Source organism: Taudactylus pleione, unplaced genomic scaffold, assembly GCF_031769625.1.
Source record: "Taudactylus pleione unplaced genomic scaffold, aTauple2 ptg000129l, whole genome shotgun sequence".
NCBI lineage: Eukaryota > Metazoa > Chordata > Amphibia > Anura > Myobatrachidae > Taudactylus > Taudactylus pleione.
The window spans coordinates 22,403,462-22,425,764 of NW_028284531.1; positions in this window are offsets into that span (position 1 = coordinate 22,403,462).

Below are 22,303 nucleotides of genomic sequence, written 5' to 3' on the forward strand. Positions count from 1 at the left end.
ATTATCTTGGGAGGATGACATGTAAATTCTTAAAAAGGTCTCCATGTCCTGGTTCACCCTTTTTGTAGATCCACTACTTTGAGGGTGATAGGCTGCATAGAAATTTAATTTGACTTGTAGAGTAGAACAGAGAGTTCTCCAAAATCTGGCCACGAACTGTACTCCATGGTCCGATACAATTTAATTTGGGAGTCCATGCAGGCAGAATATGTGGTGTACAAATAACTGAGCCAATGCAGAAGTGGAGGGTAGTTTTTTGAGTGGAACAAAATGGACCATCTTGGAGAAACGGTCTACAACCACCCAGATGGTGGTGTAGCCATTGGAAACCGGCAAGTCCGTCGCGAAATCCATTTGAAATCCAAATTCCCAGGAGGAGGTTATACTTGAATGGTAGCGAAGATCTTAGAGTCGAGGATCAGAGTCTCTCTGTGGACTTCCACACTGCTATCTGAAGAGAAGGAGCGTGACAGAGCATCTGCTTTTTGATTGAGGGATCCCGGGCGATAAGTCAGAGTAAAACTGAAACGTGAAAACAATATGGCCCAGCGGGCCAACCTAGAACTGATGCACTGGATATTCTTTAGGAACAACCGGTTTCGATGGCCGGTGTAAAAAGAAAATTGGCACCTTCAAGTAGGTAATGCCACTCCTCCAAGGCTAACTTGACCGCCAGAAATTCCTGCTTTCCGATGGCATATTTTCTCTTTGCTGGGATTTTGTTTTTAGAAAAGAACCCATATGGGTGGATCTTATTGTCCTCGAATTTCTGTGAGAAAACAGCTCCCACAGGCTCAGAGGAAGCATCCACCTCTAAGAAGAAAGGCCTGTTGGTGTCTGGTTGTCTTAGGACTGGAGCCAATATAAAGGCCTGCTTCAACATTTGACATGCAGTCTCTGCCTTAGGAGGCCACTGGGAGGGAATTGCCCCTTTATGGGTTAAGGCGGTGATGGGAGCCACTAACAAGGAAAATCCTTTAATAGACTTCCTGTAATAGTTAGAAAACCCAAAAAGTCTTTGTACTGCCTTTAGAGAAATGGGACGAGACCAGTCCAGAATCGCTTGAAACTTTTAGGACCCATCTCCAATCCAGAGCCAGAGATAATGTACCCTAGGAATGGAATGGAAGGAACTTCGAAGACACGTTTTTCAAGTTTGCAGTACATATTATTTTTTCTCAGGTGAGTCAGGATTTCTTTAACATGACGTTAATGTTCTTTGAGGTCAGAAGAAAAAATTAAGATATCGTCCAGATACACAACTACGTAGACATAAAGTAAGTCTTTGAATATCTCATTTACAAAAATCTGGAAGACTGCTGGGGCATTACAGAGTCCGACTGGCATCACTAAATATTAGAAGTGCCCATCTCGAGTATTGAAGGCGGTTTTCCATTCATCACCAGAGCGAATTCTGATGAGATTATAAGCCCCTCATAAATCCAGTTTTGAGAAGACTGTGGCTCCTTTGACACGATCAAAATTTCTGTAATAAAAGGCAGTGGGTATAGTTGTTTTTATAGTGATATCGTTTAGGCCCCGATAATCAATATAGGGTTGGACAAAAAAAAGAACCCAGCTCCAGCAGGAGAAGTGGATGGTCTGATGAAACTCTTCTCCAGGTTCTCCCGGATATATTCTGACATGGCTTTGGTTTTGGGCAAGGACAAAGGGTATGTACAACCTCGGGGAGGAGTCTTACCTAGTGTCAAATCGATTGGACAATCCCAGTCTCAATGGGGAGGTAAGATATTAGCTTTACTTTCAGAAAACACATAAGAGAAAGACCTGTATGAATTGGGAAGTTGTAGATCTCCTGATGTCTGAATTTCTCTTACAGGTTTATTGTGTGGAAGACAAGACTCTCGACAAGCATCACTCCAGGAATGGGCTTGCATGGAATTCCAATCGATTTTGGGATTGTGTTTGCATGGCCAGGGGTATCCTATAATCACATTGTGAGATGCCTTAGGTATAATCAGGAAACTGATGAGGTCTGAGTGAAAGGCTCCTATACGAACCAATATAGGTTGAGTCCGTTTGGAAACAATGCCATTGACAATAGGGCTGCCATCGACTGCAGATAGGGTGGTAACATGATCTAGGGTAATATAGAATACTTGGAGTTTGTTGACAAATCTGAGAGTAATAAAATTTTCTGCTGCCCCAGAATCTAGGAGGAAGGTGACAGCCACAGGACCTTTTTTTAAATCCAGGGTTATGGGCAGAACAGATTCAGCACATTTTGGGGATGGAGTCACTTCTCCTAACTGAGTGTCCCCGAGACTGGCTAGGAGCGGAGTTTTCCCGGACAGCGGGAGCGGGAAGCTACAAGATGGCCGGACTCCCCACAATACATGCAGAGGTTTTCTCAGCATCGTTTCTGCCATTCTTCATTAGTGAGGCAAGCCCGGTTAACCTGCATAGGTTCATCATCTGTGGATCCAAGGATTGAAGCGATGGGAGGGATAACAGAATGAACCCTGGAATGGTCACTTCTACTTTTCTCTGCCTGTCATTCCCTACTAGAAAGTGTGAATAATTATCCAGTAGAGGATCTGATCATTCCCATAACAGGGAAACCCAGTCCAATGCGGGTCCAGACACCAGGGACACAATATAAGCCACTTTGGTCTTAGGAGTACTGAAGTGGGAGGGTTGAAGGGTAAAGTGTACATCGCACTGGTTAAGAAAACCACAACACATCTTGGGGTTGTCATTGAATTTACTGGGCGTAGGTAAATGCAGACAAGGTGGAGTACTGGGAATCATAACCATTGGTGCGGGCTGATTGGTGGTCGCTGGAATAGTAACAGTGACAAGGGAAGCCTGCAAGGCATTCTGTCTGCGAGACATCTCCTGGAGGAATTGTGCCATTTGCAACTGTGATTGCCTCCAGGCCTTCCAGCCGATTGGAAATACCCTGTAGCAAATTCGTTCTAGACTCCTGTTCAGTGGCCAAATCCATTAGGTTTGGATTCTTTTTTGAACCTGGGGTGGATGCAGGAGAAGAAACTGGAACGGGTTTGCAGTATAGAAATGCAGCAGGTTTAATAGGAGTATTGTATATCATGAAATGGTGGTAGACATATAAACTGGCAGAGATAAACAAGTCCAAGTGATGTGTGGCTGAAAAATGTCTGGTAGGAAAACAAAGTCCAAATAATGAGGCTGGGAACAGGTGTCAGGCAGAGAAATAAAGTCCAATGGAGGTGTGACTGAAGAAAAGAGGTCTGAAGTACTGGAGTGGGCTCTGAGTCCGGAGTGCTGCATCGATCACAAACTGTGGGGTGAGTGACGGGGTATAGCAGGGGAGATGCGGGTATCTGGGAGCAGCCTGTGATGGAGACAGAGCAGGAGACATAGCACTGCTGGGACTGCAATGGTCACATCAGGCTAAGGTGCACAGAGAACTCTCACACAGCTTGCGCTGTGTATGCATTGCACTGGCAACTAGAGGGCATGCTGAACACCCTTAAGTACCATGGGAAAGTGCATGATAGGCTGCTAAGATGCTCCAACCTCATTGGCCCATTCAGATCACATGCCCAAAACCAAGATAGTGGCACCCAGCAATCCCAGGCATGGCAGCTCTGCCAGTCTCACCTGTCACCACATGGTGTGTACCCCTCAGATATCCATGCCCACCTAGTGCCAACCTCCAGACACCAGCACCCCCACCGGTATGACCACGCCAAAGTCCCCGCAAAAGCAGAGACTGCAAACCACCAGGTACAACAACTCTGGTCGTGACAGGTTTACTGCTAATCCTGAGAAGTGTGCCATTGGAATGGTGGAGGCAAAAATTTGGGATATATTGTAGGCAGAGGGCAGGTAAAGCCTCAGCCATTCGTGATTTGCCACTAGGGCAGCACCATTATCTGAGTGTATTTAAAAAAACAGTCCCCAGACAAGATACTGTGGTCTAGAGCAGGAGAAGCTGCATGGCAGGATTTAAGGCGTGCCTTGTGTGCAGAACCTGTTTTGCAGGCTCCTGACTTTAAAAAGCAGTTTATATTGCTGACAGATGCCTCAGGTACAGGATTGGGAGCAGTCCCTTCCACAGTGGTAGAAGTGGAAGAGAAACCCATCCTCTACTTCAGCCGGAAATTGATGCCCAGGGAGCGCAAGTACTCAACTGTGGAGCAAGAGTGCTTGGCAAACAAGTGGGCAGTAGACTCGTTAAAATATTATTTGTTGGGGCAGAAGTTTTTGTTGGTTACAGATCATGCCCCTTTACAATGGATGCACACGAAAAAAAAGTGAATGCTCGTGTAACGCGCTGATTTTTGTCTTTGCAGCCAATTAAGTTTGAGGTGCAGCATTGTCTGGGGAAACAGCACCTCAATGCTGATGCCCTTTCCAGGAAGTTTGTTGGGCCTGAACCTCCTAGCAACCCTATGGTGAAACTAGAGGAGGACGAGGAAGAGGGTGAGGATGGTGAACTGTGGAAAATGGCTGTGTACCTGGACGGATGGCACAAATAGATGTGGGTGAGGCAGATAGCTCGCCTGAAAGTGTTTTAGGTTCAGCAGAGTCGTTGAAGCTAAGGGGGAAGGAGTGTGACAGGGTCAGCATAATTCCACATGAAGTAAATTTGGAATATCCAGATCTCCCAGGTTTGGCAAAGCAAAGGCATTAGGATTGTATATTTCTCAAATGTTCTTGTATCCTTAAAGTATAATTTTGTGTTTTGTATTATGTATTAGCATATTTCAATCTTTATACAATGGTCATAGTCCCCAACCCTTATATACCCTTTTATAGTATCTAGTAATATAAGTATTAAGGCAGCCAGCATATTCCAACAATATAGAGCCTGTCCAGGTTAAACACCTGCTCAACAAAGGACCAATCTTGATTGAGACATTCTGTCCCATAGCATGTGGATCCATGCCAGCTTTACTGGTAAAGACCGAATGGCTTTATACTTCCGGCGGCGGCAGACCACCGGAAGTGATATGTACTTCCGGTTCCGGGTGCCCGAAACCGGAAGTGATGCTCACTTCCAGTCCGCGAGTGATGAAAAGCCGTAAGTGATGCTCACTTCCGGTCCGCGGATGACAAAAAAACAGAAGTGGGTGTATTTGGCGTCATTTTACTGCTTAGAGGAGCTGTAAACGGTATAAAAGGGCTCTCCCTGGCAAGTAGTAAATATTATCCCTGAGGAAGCCTTCATTAATGTGAGATGCCTTGGGACCCAGCCTCACCTCCACTTACCTTTATTGACACCCTGAAACCCTGGAAACCTGCCCTGGGAGACCAGCCACAGAGAACTTTATAAGATAAGCACCTTCTTTTTTACCTTGTGTTAATTTTAATGTGCATTTTATTAATATATCTAAGTTGATGCTTACTACACTATGGTAGCAAATCCTTTGCATTACTAAGGTGCCAGAATATTGTGAATGTTGTGTATATTGAGTCCGGGACAGAGGAGTTACAGGAGAAAGACGTCTCGATTTGGAGTCTGGTGTTCGCCGCAAGTTGTTATATGATACGTTTGCATAACAAGTGTATACAGGGTACGCATATATATTGGAGTATAAAGGAATTTTGATTGGTTATCTTAACTACTACACTAGCAGGTGCTCGCCCATTTTTCCCCCTTTTCTCCGCATATATAATCCCGATGCCCGGTATAATGCCGACGAATGATGGATCGAAAACCTGACGGGGGGGTGGTAAGTACCCTAACCCTCCCCTCTCCCTACCCTAACCCTAACCTTCTCTTAGAGGTGCCTAACCCTAACCTCCCCCCTTAGTGCCTAACCCTAACCTCCCCCATTGGTGCCTAAATCTAACCCCCCCCTTTTTGCAAACTAAACCTTACCCTCCCAGGGGGGTTCCTAACTCTAACATCCCCCTGGGGGGGCTAACCATAACCCCCCCTTCCGCTAGCCTAACCCTCTTGGTGAGGTGCCTATCCCTAAGTCACCCCAGGGGTCCCTAAACCTTACCCTCCCCCCCATGGCTAGAACCTAAGACACCCGGCTTACCTTCGTTTGGTATGCCGGGTGTCGGCATTTCATAGTAGGGCTAATGATAAGCATCTGGATTTAGATGCCTATCTTTAGTCCTATATCAGGCTTTCAGTGTCGGGATATCGGCGGTGAAAACTAGGGCATATTGCAAATCACCAATTATGGTAAACTGAATTATCAGAAAGTCACATATTAAATCACCACGCAAACATGAACATAGCAGCAAATAGATCAATAAATATAATAAGAAAAATGAAAAATATTATTTTATCACATATCACAAAAAAACCTTAAAGGATAAATGGTCGTTAAGGCCACAGAGTTTCACAGTGTCTAATTGAAAAATCCACTTGGCTTCTATCTGCAGAAGCCTCTTATGGTGATCACCAACCCTGGAGTTCTTCGGTACATGATCAATAATCATGTGCTTAAAACTTGACAAACTATGTCTGGCCTCCGCAAAATGCCTAGCTATGGGCTGATCTGTGGACTTACCACCAAGAGCCACCCGAATGGCTTACTCATGTATCGCCATGCATTCTCTGAATGAACACATGGTCTTACCTACATAGCACAGACCACACAGGCATACAAACAAGAAATGGAGATATTGACTTCCTAATAAGTGCTAATTATTTCAGATGTATGTTATTTAAGATATTTTTCTCCAAATTATATACTTATTTATGGTAGATGCAGTATAGCCGTACTCACTGTTATACACATTAGTTATGTGGAGCGGAACTGGGTGTCATAAAGCTCACCAGCCAGTGAGTGTATATGGATAGTCATGCTGGCTCTCTGTAAAGCAGTGTGGAATCAGCAAACTCGCAGGTCTCACAAAGCTAAGTGGAAGATTTGCATCTCGCACTGTGGCATGCTAACATAGTGAACAAGATGGCACATGCACACTACTAGGTTCGAAAGCAATCTTGATAAGGGAGCGAAGCCTAGCTCATCCACCATTATAGTTTCTGTTTGTTGTAATTGACAACAAAGGTATTCTTCATAGTACTTGTGGTTCATTTTCTTTAACAGCAGTTTTTCCACATTTTTTGGATGCACCCTCCTACGCCAATCGCTCACAAGGTTTTTGGCTGTGCTAAACACTCTTTCTAAGTAAACACTAGAGCACAGGTTCTCAAACTCGGTCCTCAGGACCCCACACAGTGCATGTTTTCCAGGTCTCCTCACAGAATCACAAGTGAAATAATTAGCTCCACCTGTGAATCTTTTAAAATGTGTCAGCCAGTAATGAATGCACCAGTGCAGCTACTGGGTGACCTGGAAAACGTGACCTGTGTGGGGTCCTCAGGACTGAGTTTGAGAACCACTGCACTAGAGGGTGGGCAGCTTAAATACACCATAGCCAGTTTGTACAAAGGGCTCTAAATTACCTTTTTTCCTCACAGTAATCAAAGATACTGTTTAAGATGCTAATTTGTACATTATCATTAAAGTAAACCTTCGCAATTTTATTGATGCTTACTATATCAGATTGAGTCATGGTAGAGGGTCAATGGACCTCATTCAGAGTCGGTCATTGCGGCCGCATGGTTGTATGCCACCGATGTTCGCTAAACTGCGCATGCGTAAAGTTCGCAATGGCCGTGCGCAAACTAGCTGCTACAATCAGAAATTTCTCTCTCCTTGAACACAGCCAGGTCGGTAGTTTGAGTGACAGAATGAGGCGTTTGTGGGTGGTAACAGGGGAAGGTGCTTGAAAACGGGGGAGTGGAGATCCGAACGCAGGCGTGCCTAATTATGCAAACAGAATTTTATGGGAGTGCATAATTAACAAAGTAGTGTCATGGCACACGTGATATGGGTGGTTTGTACACTGACCTGATCGTAGTGCTTAAGAGAGGGTATGGTCAACCTTAAGCTCTACGACCAGTTCCGATGGTTACCGATGGTCTCGATTAATCCTTATATGGCCGGAGATGACGTGTAATGCGTACGAGAAGGGGGCGTATTTTTTGTCTTATGGCCGCATCCTCCCCTTGGTCGGCCAGCTAACTATCCGATCTTAAGGACGCAACTTGCGAGTGCATCATTTGCATATCTTTTCCCTTACGACCGTGCGGCCGCAACGACCGACTCTGAATGAGGTCCAATATGTGTTTGCAATTCTTTTAAGCCTGATCAGAGTTCATAATGTTTCACTCTGGTGTGCTGAGCTGATTCATTATCATCACCAGTGGGTCTCATGCAAAAGGTCATTTTTTTCCTGACATTAGAAAATGAAACAAGAGACGTTGTCGTGTAATGTGTCACTTGAGCTGACAACTTGCTTGCCAGGAGCTCTTTGCATCACTTCAAGATCTGTGTCAGTTGAAAAGAAAGACATTACATAGGACTTAAACCTAGGATCAAGCTTGGTTGCCAAAATGTAGTAATCCAATTGGAAGATGTTGGATGTCATACAGCTTACCAGCTGGTGAGTGTATATGGGCAATGGTGCAGGCAATGTGTAAAGCAATGTGGAATTGGTAAACTCTCAGGTCTCACAGAGCTAAGTGGAAAACTTGCATCCAGGAGAAGCTTCAAAAAATAACTTCTATAAGTCTAATATACTTAGCATAATCACTTTGTTTCATCTCCTCCATCAGTGTCTCTAGCTGCTTCTCCAGTAGTTTAATTAAGCTGACTCAGGTTGTCAGTGCCTAAACTCACTTCATTAGTTACAATTTCAAATGGTTTCAGCAGCTTGCATAAAATGAAGAGTATTCTCCACTTTGCTGGATTAAGGTAACCCTCCCCCTAGTACCTAAACCTAACCCCTAAACCAACCCTACCCCCAACCACGCTACTTACCTTCGTGCCAGGATTCTGACTGGTGTTGGGATTCCACTGCAGATTTTTTTGACATCAGGTTAAACAATCCTTTTTCCACTTTAACTATTTTTTTGTGTTGCAACTAATGGAGACCCACCTACACACAGTAAGTACAATTACATGCTGTCTTTCCAAGACACACACTACTAAATACTATTTAAATTAAATTCTAAAAGGCTGCTACACCAGTTAAAAGAAACATTGTTTTTCCACTTTCATTATTTTTTGGGGGGTGCAGCTAATGTGGATACACCAATACCCAGAGTAAGTATAGTAATATTGTCACGCCTGCGAAAAGTCCTGTTTAAGCGCACAAATGGGTCACTTTTCGGTAATTTCTACTCACCAACTGGGGGGGGGGCTGCGAGTAGAAATGTCAGCACCAGGGTGTCAAGTTGCAGCCTAGGATCGGCCATTACTCAATTCAGCACCGGCTTTCCCTGATCTGTAGAGCAGTCAGACACTAGGTGCGTCAGCGAATGACACGCTGGGGATTATACCTGGGGACTGCTATGACATCCATGTGCTTGCACCGTGATGTGGTTCCTGCGGTTACCATCATGGAAGCAACCATGACAGTCTATATCACCTGACTAGCCCTTTACCCAATTGTAGCATTGGTTTCTGTCAGCTGGCAGTATCCTCCAATGGACTGCTACCTTTGGGTATATAACTGGGCTCTGGACAACAGGAAGTTGCCTGTACAAGATCGTTACTTCCAGTGTAAACTTGCTGTTGCAGCGTTCCAGGTCCCAAGCTCCGTTCCTTCTAGTGACTTGTTCCTAGTATTATCCACGGAGTACAATTTCATAGAGTAATCTCCTGTGCTAATTCTGCATCTAATTCTGCATCTGAAACCACAGTGTGTGTACTTAGTATATCATCCAAGTCCCGGTTCACAATACCATTCTCCTGTGCCAGTTCTACGTCTGAAGCCACAGTGTGCATGCTTAGTACGTCATCCAAGTACCAGCCCACAATACCATTCTGTGCCAATTCTACATTTGAAGCCACAGTGTGTGTTACGTCATCCAAGTACCAGCTCACAATACCATTCTGTGCCAGTTCTTCATCTGAAACCACAGTGTGTGTACTTAGAACGTCATACAAGTACCATCTACTAAATATCATTCACCAGTACTAACTATGCATCTGAAGCCATCGAGTGTGTACTTAGTACGTCATCCAAGTACTATCTCTTAGTGCTAATCTCCTGTGCCACCCTTGCGTTTGGAGCTACTAAGTGTGTGCTCAATACAACACTTCATTACAAACCTGCAATATCTTTCTCCTGTTCTTTCCCTGTGATAGTGTTCTTCCATTTTTCCACTTGTGACGGATACCTGATCAAAGGGCTGCAACTGGCTTGATGGGTGCAGCTTAAACCCAAATCCCGCTTGGAGGGGTCACTGGTGAACACCTCCCAGTAAATTAGTCTTCATGCCTTTGGTCAGGTCTTGCCAACATCCTGTTCTAGTGGATGAGGAAGTCATTTATCCAGGCCCCTCGCCTCCTGTTCCCTTCTCAACCTGGCTCCACATCTTCTAACCTCTCGGCAGAGAGTCAGCCTGAATGTGACACAGGGTCTGTGCATGCCTGAATGGAGCAACAACAAAATAAATCTCTCAATACCTGTTCAAAGATCACTCCTAATTTGTATAATCTATCTATTCAATATACACAATGCTGGCTAAAACACTCTTCGTACAGCTGTATAATAATAAACAATCTTTGAAGTATCACTTTGCCGTGTTCTCCTTATATATCCCCTGGCATTAACATACACAATGCTCACATTGCAATTTTCTACAAACACAAAATAACAGATCCAGTGATACATATAAAAAATGGGATGTAGTCAGCATCTCGGCATGCGGAATGCTGATGGTCGAAATACCGGCGCTAAAATCCCGACAGCGTTGGGATCCCGGCACCAGAATCCCAACCGCTGGCATCCCGAAGGTAAGTATTGAACTTTAGGGGGAGGGTTAGGGTTAGGCACTAAGGGGGGAAGGTTAGGTTTAGGGTGCAGGGTGGGGGGAGGTTAGGTTTAAGCACTAGGGGGGGTTAGTGTTAGGCACCTGGGAGGGAGGGTTAGGGTAGGGATTAGGGCATACTTGCCTACTTTTGAAAAAGCATTTAAGGGAGATTGTGAAAGAAACACCTATGAGTGCGGCGGTATAGTGAGTGTGTACTGCTACATCTCGGGGGGACGTGCTATAAAATTTACTTATATCCAAATGTAAACGAGCCCCAAAGCAGTTAGTAATATCTACTTGTTGATGAAAACACACTGATACTTTCCAGGGCTTGCTCATGGATTGTGTTTTACAAGGGGTTCCATATACAGTCAGGTCCATAAATATTGGGACAATGACTGAATTTTCAGATTTTGGCCTCTATTCACCACCACAATAGTTTTGAAATGAAACAAACAAGATGTGCTTTAACTGCAGACTTTCAGATTTAATTTGAGGGTAATTACATCCAAATCGGGTGAACGGTGTAGGAATTACAACAGTTTCAGTATGTGCCTCTCACTTTTTAAGGGGCAAAAGTAATGGGACTATTAACTCAAAAGCTATTTCATGGAGAGGTGTGCACTATTCCCTCATTATTTCATTATCAATTAAGCAGGTAAAAGATCTGGAGTTGATTCTAGGTGTGACATTTGCATTTGGAATCAGTTGCTGTCAACTCTCAATATGAGATCCAAAGAGCTGTCACTATCAGTGAAGCAAGCCATCATTAGGCTGAAAAATCAAAACAAACCCATCAGAGAGATATCAAAAACATTAGGTGTGGCCAAATCAACTATTTGGAACATTCTTAAAAAGAAAGAACGCACTTAAGAGCTCAGTAACACCAAAAGACCCAGAAGACCACGGAAAACAACTGTGGTGGATGACAAAAGAATTATTTCCCTGGTGAAAAGAAACCCCTTCACAACAGTTGGCCAAATCAAGAACACTCTCCAGGAGGTAGATGTATATGTGTCAAAGTCAACAATCAAGAGAAGACTTCACAAGAGTGAATATAGAGGGTTCACCACAAGATGCAAACCATTGGTGAGCCACAAAAACAGGAAGACCAGATTAGAGTTTGGCAAACAACATCTAAAAAAGCCATTACAGTTCTGGAACAACATCCTATTGACAGATGAGACAAAGATCAACTTGTACCAGAGTGATGTGAAGAGAAGAGAAGGAAAGGAACTGCTCATGATCCAAAACATACCACCTCATCAGTGAAGCATGGTGGTGGTAGTGTCATGGCGTGGGCATGTATGGCTGCCAATGGAACTGGTTCCCTTGTATTTATTGATGATGTGACTGCTGACAAAAGCAGCAGAATGAATTCTGAAGTGTTTCGGGCAATATTATATGCTCGTATTCCGTCAAATGCTTCAGAACTCATTGGACAGCGCTTCACAGTGCAGCTGGACAATGACCCGAAGCATACTGCAAAAGCAACCAAAGAGTTTTTTAAGGCTAAAAAGTGGAATGTTATGCAATGGCCAAGTCAATCCCCTGACCTGAATCCGATTGAGCATGCATTTCACTTGATGAAGACAAAACTGAAGGGAAAATGCCCCAAGAACAAGCAGGAACTAAAGACATTTGCAGTAGAGGCCTGGCAGAGCATCACCAGGGATGAAACCCAGCGTCTGGTGATGTCTATGCCTTCCAGACTTCAGGCTGTAATTATCTGCAAAGGATTTGCAACAAAGTATTAAAAAGTGAAAGTTAGATTTAGGATTGTTTAGTTTGTCCCATTACTTTTGGCCGCTTAAAAAGTGGGAGGCACATATAGAAACCGTTGTAATTCCTACACCGTTCACCTGATTTGGATGTAATTACCCTCAAATTAAATCTGAAAGTCTGCAGTTAAATCACATCTTGTTTGTTTCATTTCAAAGCCATTGTGGTGGTGAATAGAGGACAAAATATGAAAATTCTGTCAATGTCCCAATATTTATGGACCTGACTGTAAGTGGCCAAGAGAAACCTTATAGAAAAATTAATGTAGCCATAGGGATCACTATGCCTTATAATCAGTGTAGGGAATGGCTCTGATTATATCATTTGCTTGTATACATCTTTGATTTATTCCCCCCTCCCTAATATAAAGCAGCTACATAACGGTGCAATCAGGGAGATTGCTATGCTCTTCAAGGAGACAGGGAGATTGCTACTATTTCTGGGAGTCTCCCTGACAATCAGGGAGAGTTGGGAAGTATGGATTAGGGTTAGTCTTACCTTCTTTCTTTCAGAGTGTAGGGATTCTGACTGTCATAAACGTAAGTAAATACATGCATGTTTTAAATATCACTCTCCAGAAGTCCATCTATAAAAAAAACATTTTGGACCTGATTCAGTGCTGCTTGCATCAACAGCTGGCCCGTTTGTAGCGAGCCACGGAGCAAGTGAATTTTTCACTCGCTCAGGGGCTTGCGCACGCGCATTGCGCATGCCGTGCATGATCAGTGCCCCTCCATCGACCAGCTTGCGAGCGCGTAGCACTTGTGAGCGGGTCTGAATCAGGCCCTTTGTTTCCAACTCCATGTGTAACCCTCTAAGTGACAATGTTTTAATTCATATATAGTTCTCATTTCCAGTCTTGCAAAGGATGTTTCTATAGTTTTGTTTCTCCAATTTCCCGTAGCGATTTTTCTTCCACAGAAATTTTTTAGCTCTTTAATATCACACTTGTGTTTATTCTTACAATGTAGGAAGACGCTATGCATTTCAAATCCTTTTTTTTATGTTTCTGGCATGTTCTGCAAAACGTTCTTTTCATTTTCTTGCTGTCCTCCCTACAAACTGACTTCCACCATTGCATTCTAATAAGTAGGCTATGGGCCTGATTCATTACGGATCGCAACTGCAACAGCGCTCACAGTTGGTCGATTGTTGCGTACTGCGCATGCATTGCAGTGCGCATGCACAAAAGCACCACTGCAATTGCACTGCAATCAAGCAGACCACGCAGAGCAATCGCAGAATGATTGACAGGTAGTGAGCGTTTGGGGGTAGTGACGGGGGGTTGGTTGGAGAAACGCAGGCGTCTGTCCATTTGAACTCCGTTGCATGGGCGTGCATAACTTAGCCATTGCGATTGGATATGCAGCTTGAGTACTCACTTCCTGCATTGAGGTTAGCAATTTCTAAGTAAGGTCAGGGCTGCTGTAATTCTGTGTGAGAGGCCAATGGTACTCGATGTTACCGATGTTTATGGAGGTTTGCAATGTATTATGGATGTGAAATAGAGGTAGTGGGAGGCAGTGGGCTCTGCTGGCAGTGCGATGGCATTGCAATAGCATTCATTAGCATATTTTCGCAGCAGATCTGTGTGCAATTACGTGGCTGCGATCGCAATAGTGATCCTTAATGAATCAGGCCCTATGTTCTTACTATGACATGTGATAAAGGGGGTCATTCAGACCCACTCGCGAGCGGCAGTACGCTCGCAAGAGGGTCGATGTTCCCCACTGCGCATGCGCACGACATAGGGAGCTCCGTTGTGGGCATGCGCGAGACCCGGCGAGCGACGGGCTTTCCATCGCTCCGGGTCTCGCACCAAAGGGCCCCCGGCACGCCCACCAAAGGGGGCGTGCTGTCAATCAACATCGACAGCACGCCCCCTTTGGTGGGCGTGCCGGGGGCGTGCCTGCCAGACGGAGGCGTTCCCATGGGAACGCCTACCGTCTGAAGCCGGCCCCACTGACATCACTAGTGATGTCAGTGGGAGTGATTTTGGCTCTGATAGAGCCAAAATCACTCCAGGGCTTGTGGCTGGGAAACCCGACCGCAGGATTTCCTTCGCAAGTCTGATGGTCGCGATGGTCAAGACCATCGCGACCATCTTGTTGGACGCTCGTATATGCTGTGGGTGGTGACCCACAGCTATACGAGCGTCCAGGAGGACGCTCCATTTTAATGGAGGAGGGCCCTGATTCAGAGCGAGCGCTCTGGTCAGAGCGTCTGGCTCTGAATCAGGCCCAAAATCCCTTATGGGATATACCTTCTGTGTGACATTAGGTTTATATGAGCAGTGGCGTAACTAGGGTATTTGGAGCCCAGGGCAAATTTGAAAAGGAAGCCCCCCCCCTCCCTTATGTGCACGCGCGTAAAAAAAATGGGCGTGGTCACTCAAAAATGGGGCATGTCAACATGACACACCCCTTTATTTTCCCGCTGAACATTCCTATCCATGTGCACCTTAACCCCAGTAGTACCCCTTATACAGTACCCCCAGTATGCAGTTGTGGTCCCTCTTATGCAGGCCCATAGTAGTGCCCCTTATACAGTATCCCCAGTAGTGGTCCCTCTTATACAGCCCCCAATTAGTTCCCCTTACTCAGTACCCCCAGTAGTGGCCCCCCCAAATGCAGTGCCCCATGTAGTGTTCGCTCTTATGCAGTGCCCCCAGTAGCAGTCCCCACAATGCAGTGCCCCCAGTAGTAGTCCCCCCCTATGCAGTGCCCTTTATATAGTGCCCCCAGCAGTAGTCCCCCCCATGCAGTTTTCCCAGTAGTGGTCCCCCTTATGGGAGAGACGTCATGATGTCATGACGTCTGTCCCATTACCCACTGCAGGAGCCGGACGGAAGTCCGGCTCTTGCAGTGGGTGCTGCAGCAGTCAATGAGAGTCTATCTGACTCTCATTGGCTGCTGTTTAACACACGCATCGCCGTCAATGCTGGCGGCGATGCGTGTGTTATGCACAGCCTGAGCCCGCCTCCTAGCGCTATTGGGCAAGCGCTCAGGGGGAGGGAACGGGCTCAGCTGTGCAGCACAGGACCGGCGCTGGAAGCCTAGCGCCGGTCCTGTGTAAATGTGTAGCACTGACTGCAGTCAGTGCTACACTGGTGGCTAACTAGGGCGGGCTGGACCATGGCCGGCGGTACCCCCCCGCGCGCCACCGGTCTCACGGCGCCCAGGGCACGCACCCTGCCCGACCCCCCCTAGTTACGCCACTGTATATGAGACTAACTTGTTTTCTGTTTTACAACATCTACATATCATACATGTCCCACATCAGAACAAAACAGTAGTATTGATTTGTGTCACCTCTTTAGATCCCAATAGGGCACTCTTTACCAAAAGGTTTTTTAAATCTTCTGCCTTACGATATATGAACCTGGGTTTTTTCAATACATTATCTTTCAAAATTGGGTCCCTTTCCAAAATACCCCAATGTTTCTTTATTATATTTTCCAACTGTTTTTGTTGAGACGTGTATCTTGTAATAAAAAGAACCTCATTCCTGTCCCCTCTTTCTAGCCAGGGATGAGCGCCGGACCATTTTTGCTGGATTTGGATTTGGCTCTGATTCATCATCCGGCTTTGGATTCAAGTTTGCCAAACCTGCCGTGACTGATTTTGGATTTGGATTTTTTACAAAAATTGCCAAAAATAAGCTAAAATCACATATTTTTGGCTTTTGTTGTTCCTAGAGTATTATTAACCTCAATTTCCAGTAAGTTCCAGTAATCTACAGTCAATTTAGACCACCTCACAGCTCACAATATTGTCTTCACCATTATTGGCCAAAGGCTGCAGTGAGCTGGCTGGTTACTAAGTGATAGAGCAGCGGCACAGACAACGCAGTTTAAAGTACATCTATGAAACATTGCCACTCACTGCCACTCACTACTGAGTCACAGTACTTGTATGTTATGGACACACAGAGGGCTAAGGCCCACGGAGTCACGTTGCTTGTATACACAGAGGGTTAAGGCCCACAGAATCACAGTGCTTGTATACACAGAGGGATAGGGCCCACAGAGTAATGGTGCTTTTAATTTATACACAGAGGACTAAGGCTCACGGAGTCACGGTGCTTGTATACACAGAGGGCTAAGGCCCACGGAGTCACAGTGCTGGGCTAAGTCCCACAGAGTCACGGTGTTTGTATACACAGAAGGCTAAGGCCCATGGAGTCATGTTGCTTGTATTCATAGAGGACTACTGCCCAAAGAGTCCTGGTGCTTGTATACATAGAGGGCTAAGGGCCATGGAGTCACGTTGCTTGTATACACAGAGGGCCTCGGCCCATGGAGTCATGTTGCTTGTATTCACAGAGGATTACTGCCCAAAGAGTCCTGGTGCTTTTATACACAGAGGGCTAAGGCCCATGGAGTCACGTTGCTTGTATACACAGAGGGCTAAGGCCCACGGAGTCACGGTGCTTGTATACACAGAGGGCTAAGGCCCATGGAGTCACAGTGCTTGTATACACAGAGGGCTAAGGCCCACAGAGCCACAGTGCTTGTATACACAGAGGACTAAGGCCCAAGGGAGTCACGGTGCCTGTATACACAGTGGGGTAAAGCACCAAAAAATTAGTTTTATTTATTTAAATTTTTTTTTAACTTTTAACTTTCTTTATTTTACTTTTTTAAACTTTTTTTTGTACACACAGCCACTTGTGAGACTCGACACTTTAATCAGCAGAGTATAGCACAGCAATGCAGCATGCATCAGCATGCAATCAGTGTACCCCCACTTGTGAGTCTTTGGACACAGCACTTAATCAGCAGAGTTTAGTGCAGCATACAACAGCGTGCAGCGTGCACCCTATAAACTCACTTTGCCAGCACAGCCACTTGTCCCACTCCCTGTACACAGCCAGTGAATAGAATATCAGCAGAGCAGTGTGCAGCGTGCGGAGCATGGAAGTGAAAAGGCGCCGAATCCTGGTCTCGGGCGTCTTGTGTAGAGGCAAACTCTCGCCTCTCGCGAGAATCCAGCAGTCTCACCTCTCATGAGGATCCGACATCTGGAGGCTGACGTTCGGCCTCGCAGTGAGATATGAGTCGGCTTTATGTATATTAAGAGGACCATAAAAGAATATATTATATATAAAATATATTCATGTAAAAAGAATATATAAAAAATGCTATTCATATATATATTAAACATAAAAAATGCATAAAAGACATATTTAAACAGAATAGTATATGACAAAAAGGCATAACTAAAAACGGTATTCAAATGAGTAAAAATTAGGGGTGTGAACCGGCCACTTTTCGTGTTTTGTGTTTTGGTTTTGGGTCTGGATTGGTTTTGCCAAAACCACCCTTCCGTGTTTTGGGTTCTGGGTTTTGTGTTTTGGACCTGTATTTTTTTTTTTTTTTAAACAATAAAAACAGCTAAAATCACAGAATTTGTGGGTTTTTCTGCTCCTATGCTATTATTAACCTCAATAACCTTAATTTCCACTCATTTTCAGTCTATTTGAACACCTCACACCTCACAATATTGTTTTTATGTCCAAAAGGTTGCACCGAGGTAGCTGGATGACTATGCTAAGCGATACGAGTTGGCGGCACAAACACGTGGCCCATCTAGGAGTGACACTGCAGAGGTAGACAGGATGGCAGTTTGAAAAACTAGGCCCCAAACAGTACATAATGCAAAGAAAAAAAAGAGGTGCAAGATGGAATTGTCCTTGGGCCCTCCCACCCACCCTTATGTTGTATAAACAGGACATGCACACTTTAACAAACCAATCATTTCAGCGCCAGGGTCTGCCACATGACTGTGGCTGAAATGATTGGTTCGTTTGGGCCCCCACAAAATAAGCTGGCAATTAATCTGTTCCTGCACAAACTGGCTCTACGGAGGCAAGATGTCGTCCTCATCTTCCTCATTCACCGATTCCTCACCCTCTTCAGTGTTGTGTACATCCTCATCCTCACAGAGTATTAATTCGTCCACGCTGGAATCCACCACCACAGGTCCCTCTGTATGTTCTGGAGGCTGGTCTCCCTGGAAGAGTTGATAATTCATTTTTATGAACATCATCTTCTCCACATTTTGTGGAAGCAACCTCCTACGCCTTTCGCTGACAAGGTTCCTGGCTGCACTAAACACTCTTTCGGAGTACACACTGGAGGGGGGGCAACTCAGGTAAAATAGAGTCAGTTTGTACAGGGGCCTCCAAATTGCCTCTTTTTCCTGCCAGTACCGGTACGGACTGTCTGACATGCCTATTTGGATGCTGTCACCGATGTAATCCTCCACCATTCTGTCAATGGTGACAGTATCATATGCAGTGACAGTAGACTTGTCAGAAATTGTTGGCACGTCCTTCAGTCCGGACCAGATGTCCAAACCGGCCCTTGACTTATGACACAGGCTCACGCTTGGCGCTGCTGCTGTGTTGATGCACGTGCGGCTACTGCGCATGCATTTCGCACACAAACACAGAAAAAAAAGAATTGTTTATTTTTTGTGGAGTGCACTTTGGGGGTTACACCACCCTTTAACAGACTTATGGGACACAGGCGCACGCTTGGCGCTGCTCCTTTGTTGATGCACGTACAGTGCACACAATTCATAAACACAGAAGAAAATGTTTTATTTTTGTTGGAGTGCACTTTGGGGGTTACACCACCCTTTAACAGACAGATGCACGCTTGTCGCTGCTGCTTTGAGGATGCACGTACAGTGCACACAATTCACAAACACAGAAAAAAAATAATATTTTTTGGAGTGCACTTTGGGGGTTACAGCACCCTTTAACGGATGAGCCAGCCGGCCCTTGTCAAAACCGGATAATTGCCGAAGACAGAATCTGTTTGCAATTGGAATCTGCGCAATGCTGTCTTGTAAAGGGCCAAGACTCCATCTGAGAAATAAAATCTCACAGCACTATTTTGTAAACAAAAGGTACATAGGCCCTCATTCAGAGCCGTACGCTCTGAGCAGAGCGCACGCTCTGAATGAGGGCCGGCCTCCATGAAAATGGAGCGTCCTTCTGGACGCTCGTATAGCTGTGGGTCACCACCCACAGGCTATACGAGCGTGCATTTTGATGGCCGCGATGGTCGAGACCATCGCGACCATCAAAATTGCGAGCCGGAGCCTGCGGTTGAGGTTTCAACCGCAAGCTCCGGAGTGATTTTGGCTCTATCAGAGCCAAAATCACTCCCACTGACATCACTAGTGATGTCAGTGGGCCGGCTTTTGACGGGAGGCATTCCCGTGGGAACGCCCCCGTCAGGGAGGCACGCCCCCGGCACGCCTACCAAAGGGGGCGTGCTGTCAATCAACATTGACAGCACGCCCCCTTTGATCGGACACAACGAGCGAAGGACTTTCCTTCGCTCGTCGCGTCTGGCGCATGCGCACGACGGAGCTCCCTCCGTCGTGCGCATGCTCAGTCCAGAACATCGACCCACTTGCGAGCGGACAGCCACTCGCGAGTGGGTCTGAATCAGGCCCATAGTCAGCCTTCCTCAAACACAGGCAGACTAAACAGGGAGGCTCTGACAGCACAGCTGGAAGCCTCCTTCCTGTATGAAAATTAAATTAACTGTATAAACACATTTTGCAATTTGCAGTTTAGGAACATCAGAAAAATACATGTGTGCTTGTGTATGTGTGTATATATATATATATATATATATATATATATATGTGTGTATGTGTGGCCCATTTATAATATCACACAGACTTATATTTGAAAAGTAGCAAAATTCCCTGCAACTCATACACACAATGTTAAACAGAATACAGTCAGTTTTTTTAGTGATCCTTCCCAAAATCATACTGGCATGGCCACACACACACATAGATGCCCTTCCAGCTTAGTGCTGCTCGCTGAGTGCCCCACCGACCCTCAGACGCACAACGCAATTCAGTGGTGTTTTCCCCGCATACATACATTTAAAAGCAATGGTCCCGTAACGCAAAAAGGATAATTAAGAAATGAATGTTTTCTGTAACTATGGCTTAGTAAATGACAATTGAACTATGTGTGGAACAATACTGATCGACTCTGTTTCTACAGCATTCCGGTGACATCAATATGAAGATCAGAACATGCGGCTATGAAATATGAATGTTAGAGAGAATATCTATTTGAAATGTTGTTTTCCATAGCAGCTTAGATTTGCATGTTGGGGGATACAAAAGGAGGTTGGAGACCTTTTGTATCCATTTGGAATTGTCCAATAAATGCCATGTAACAGATTTCTAACCTTACCAAAAGACAATAACATGGTGTAGGCCTATTTACATTTTTGTCCAAAGGACTGGTTATTCCAGTCTAATCAATAGAGCTAGCTAGCTGAGAGTAGAAACAGTAGTCTCAGGTAACCAAAAGGATACTCCCTTTCTGATGACCTCACAGGTAAAAGGGGGCGGGAACATAGCATGTACATCCTGAGAAAACACAGTTTAGCAGACACACTTGCAGATTTTAGAAGGAAGAGAGAGGTACACTCCCTGACCAGACAACGGAAGAATGGGTCTCAGTTCCTCTGGGTTGTTATAGCTGAGTATAAAATGTGCAATATTTAGCCTATTTGGGTGTCTGTAGCTATGTGGTGTTAATCTGTTATTAGCTTAGCATGGTGTGTGGTTTGTAGTTTTCTAAGGATATTCATGGGTCTGTGTTGGCATGCAGTGGATGATGTGTTGTCTGGTCTGTGCTTTTCATCTGCACTGTAGGGTACAGTGGTCTGTTGTCAGCATGCAGGAAAGGGATTGATTGTGGAATTGTTGTGATATTTGTGAATGATTGATGCTGGTTGATTGAGATCCTCTGATGTGTTCTGTGTTGGGGCCTGCCATGTGTTCTGTGTTGGGGCCTGCCATGTGTTCTGTGTTGGGGCCTGCCATGTGTTCTGTGTTGGGGCCTGCCATGTGTTCTGTGTTGGGCCCTGCCATGTGTTTGGAGATGGCTTGCCTCCATGTGGGGTGAACAAGGGAAATGGTGATTCTGCCCAGTTGTGGTGTTGTGTGGGTCAGATAGGTATATTGTCTTTGTTGTGGTTGTGGTCATTGATGGATGATTTGCGGAGTTGCAGCTTGGTGCAGGATGGAGTTTGCCTAGGGATCATGAGGCTTGCAAACAAAGGAAAAACATGTGCTTCGGCCCTTCCCCCTCCCCACGGTCTAGTAACTACTGGATGAGGTCTGTAGTAGGATGGTATTGTTGTATATTGGAATCAGCTTGTGTGGTACATGTTGGAATATTAAATGGTGCAGTGTTTGCCTGATGTGTTGGCATATGATATTCAGCTTGCATATTTAACTAACTATGGCATTATGGGAGATTTCAATGAGGTAGCTTCATAATGGAGTTTGTTTGTAGACCATGCGGTTTGGACAATAGGGCAGGAAGCATTTCCAACCCCCCCCCTCACACACACTCCATCACCAGCCATCTTGAACATGTGCTTTGAACATGTGCTCTCAGCAGACATTGATATATCTCTCATTGTATTTTAATATGTCTCTTTCTCTCTCTCTCTCTCTCTCTCTCTCTCTCTCTCTTTCTCATATTGCTCATTGTATTTTGATCTTTAATAACCGTTTCATGTATTTTAACTGTACCTTATGACCTAATGTTTGTACAATTTATTTGCGCTCATTATTAGATCATAGTGTTGTAACATCTGTACTTTTACCTGAATAATAATCTTTAGCGCTTCAGACCGCTATTCAACTGTCTCTGTATTTCATT